A 3,761-nucleotide genomic window follows, 5' to 3' on the forward strand; every position below is an offset into this window, starting at 1 on the left:
CCCGGCGCCCCGCCTCCGTCCGGTCGCCGCCGACCCCCGCGGCCGCGTGCGCCGCCGCCTTGCCCGGAGCACCTCTCCCTCGCCCTCTCCGGCGCCGTCTCCGGCGAGCCCGGCCCTGCCTCGTAATCCGCGCCACCATTGACTCTTCCCGCGAGGTGAAAAATCGACTGTCCTAAAAATTATTGCATAAACATGCCATGTTTGACCTGCTGTATCTCTGCATCCGTAGCTCCGTTTTGCATGTGTAATATGTCAGATTGTTCGTCTCGACGAGTATTTCATTTCATTCCATTGCATCATTTTCATTTGAGCTCGTCTTGATGCCCGAAATGCTGTTGGAAGAGTGCATGTTGATGTTAACCTGCTGAAACTGTTATAACTTGCTCATTTATCATTTTTGCCATGTTTGTTGTGTGCATCCTATGAGGTTGATGTCTACATGTATGTTGATCTATGCCATGCCATCTTTCCAGGGGTGCCAACCATGTATTTTTGTGAGTTGTGTGCTGAGTGTATCAAGCTTGTTAAGTAGGGTAGTTGTTGTTGCTGTTTTCCTGACAGATTCTGTTATATTTTGTTGCTATGTTAACATGCTTCTACTAATCATTCTATGCATAATCTGATGTTCTATAAATATGTTTTGATCTACATGTCTTGCTCTATCCATTCATGCCCTTGGTTGCAATTATAGCCTGCTGGAACATGTTTTATCTTGCTCCAAAGTTGCTTGAAAATGTTGTTGTCAGCCTGTTAACATTAAGTTCACTTGTTCCCATGTGTTTTCCTAGTGATCCATGTACCCTATGAACTTGATCTTGCCATGTATAGCTTCACAAACATGTATTCTTACTGTTGGTTGCCTTGTCATGCCATGTATTGCTCTGTGGTGAGTGGTACAAGCTCACCAACATGCCTACTTATTGTTGTTCCTGCCTTGTTTGAATCTGTAATATAACTTGCCATGTTTACAAGGGTGTCATCATATTTTCTTTGCCTTTTTGGCTCATGGTCAGTAAGTGACTTTTGATCTATGCAGTGAGTAGATTCATGACATGCCTTTGTTTGCCATGATAAGTTCCTGTAACATGTTGTTTGCTTGCTCTAAATATTGCAACCTGATGTTATTTCTGCTAAAGCCTGAAACTGTTATTATTTGCAATATTTCCATGTCTTTTTGAGCATGTTCTAGTGATTTCTGGAGATAGCTCAGTGTTCATGTTTTGTTGTGCTTTACCTGTACTTCATGCCCATGCCTTGTGTTATTACGTAGGGGTGCTGTAGCATGTTGTTTTGATGCTTGCAAGATGCCTAGTTGCTGTTATGGACAGATTGTTGCTATGTCTTGTATAGAGTGTGTGTGTTGAACCGTTGCTCCGTTTTGAGTGTGCTCTATATGAAACTTGCTTGATTTTGCATGTAGCTTCATATTATCATGTTGCATCCTTGTTTTGGTGTGTTTGCTCGGTGTTTGGGTGCATTTTGCATCAATGCCATGCCTAACTTGTTTTGCTCATATCTTCTAGGCCGTAGCTCCAAATCTAATGAACTTTATATGTAACTTGACTAGAATTTCGTGTAGATTCTCTTGGTGCTCTTTAACTTGCTGTTTAACAACTTGAACATAAGGTTTATTCAGATCTGGACCAATTTCGAAATTTGCATATGAGGACTTACCGGAATTGTTATATGTTGTTCCCGGCCTCATTTAAACTTGCCTTGATGTGTTGTTCTTGTTTGCATCATCTCTTGACATGAGTAGCTTCATATAGCTTGGTCATGCATCATGCTTGTTGTGCATCATGCCTTGTTCATATGTGGTGTGTTTACGTATGTTGTGTGCTTCTTCTTGTTAGTTCCTGTTTCGTTGCGATCGTGAGGATTCGTTCGTCTACGTGTGGTTCGTCTTCGTGGCTTCATCTTCTTCATGGACTCGTTCTTCTTCCTTGCGGGATTTCAGGCAAGATGACCGCTACCCTGGATCTCACTACTATCATTGCTATGCTAGTTGCTTCGTTCTATCGCTATGCTGCGTTACCTATCTTTTGCTCATCAAGCCTCCCAAATTGCCATGAACCTCTAACCTTTGACACCTTTCCTATGCAAACCGTTGCTTGGCTATGTTACCGCTTTGCTCAGCCCCTCTTATAGCGTTGCTAGTTGCAGGTGAAGTTGAAGATTTCTCCATGGTGGACAGGGTTATGTTGGGATATCACAATATCTCTTATATTATTAATGCATCTATATACTTGGTAAAGGGTGGAAGGCTCGGCCTTATGCCTGGTGTTTTGTTTCACTCTTGCCGCCCTAGTTTCCGTCATACCGGTGTTATGTTCCCGGATTTTGCGTTCCTTACGCGGTCGGGTGATTTATGGGACCCCCCTGACAGTTCGCTTTGAATAAAACTTGTCCGGCAAGGCCCAACCTTGGTTTTACCATTTGCCTCACCACCACCTATACCCTTCCCTTGGGTCGGCCAACCCAAGGGTCATCTTTATTTTAGCCCCCCCCCTCGGGCCAATGCTTGTCTAAGTGTTGGTCCGAACTAGAGTCCTTTGCAGCGCCCCCTCAAGGAAACTTGAGGTCTGGTTTTAGTTGTACGGAGTGCTCATCCGGTGTTGCCCTGAGAACGAGATATGTGCAGCTCCTATCGGGATTGTCGGCGCATCGGGCGACTTTGCTGGTCTTGTTTTACCATTGTCGAAATGTCTTGTAAACCGGGATTCCGAGACTAATCGGGTCTTCCTGGGAGAAGGTCTATTCCTTCGTTGATCGCGAGAGCTTGTCATGGGCTAAGTTGGGACACCCCTGCAGGGTATAAACTTTCGAGAGCCGTGTCCGCGGTTATGTGGCAGATGGGAATTTGTTAATGTCCGGTTGTAGATAACTTGACACCAGATCCGAATTAAAACGCATCAACCGCGTATGTAGCCATGATGGTCTCTTCTCGGCGGAGTCCGGGAAGTGAACACAGTTTCGGTGTTATGTTTGACGTAAGTAGGAGTTCAGGATCACCTCTTGATCATTGCTAGCTTCACGACCGTTCCTTTGTTTCTCTTCTCGCTCTCATTTGCGTATGTTAGCCACCATATATGCTTAGTCGCTGCTGCAACCTCACCACTTTACCCCTTCCTTTCCCATTAAGCTTTGCTAGTCTTGATACCCATGGTAATGAGATTGCTGAGTCCTCGTGGCTCACAGATTACTACAACAACAGTTGCAGGTACAGGTTTATGCGATGATCATGACGCGAGAGCGATGCTTGCTTGCTTGAGTTCTTCTTCTGCTTCTTCTTCGATCAGGGGATAGGTTCCAGGTCGGCGGCCTGGGCTAGCAGGGTGGATGTCGTTTGAGTTTCTGTTTGTGTTTCATCCGTAGTCGGATGTTGCTCTTATGTATGTTGTATTGATGTATTCGTGTGGCATTGTATGCCTTATGTATGTATCCCCATCTATTATGTAATGTTGATGTAATGATATCCACCTTGCAAAAGCGTTCCAATATGCGGGTCTATCCTTGGTGGGACTTTCGAGTTCCTTTTGGATAGGGTCGCATATTGGGCGTGACAGGATTCCATCCCGCGGACGAGGGGAGCTGGCCCGAGCCGGGCGGGCGGGGGATGGGGACCGGCCCCGCCGGTGGGAAGGCGACGAGGAGCGCCGGCGGGCGCGCCAGTCGCCCGACGACGCGCGCGGCGACCGGGACCGGGCTCGGTCATCCCGACGGGCGGGGGAGCGCCGGCTGTCACGCAGCTCCCGGAGCTC

Source organism: Triticum dicoccoides, chromosome 3B (assembly GCF_002162155.2).
Source record: "Triticum dicoccoides isolate Atlit2015 ecotype Zavitan chromosome 3B, WEW_v2.0, whole genome shotgun sequence".
NCBI lineage: Eukaryota > Viridiplantae > Streptophyta > Magnoliopsida > Poales > Poaceae > Triticum > Triticum dicoccoides.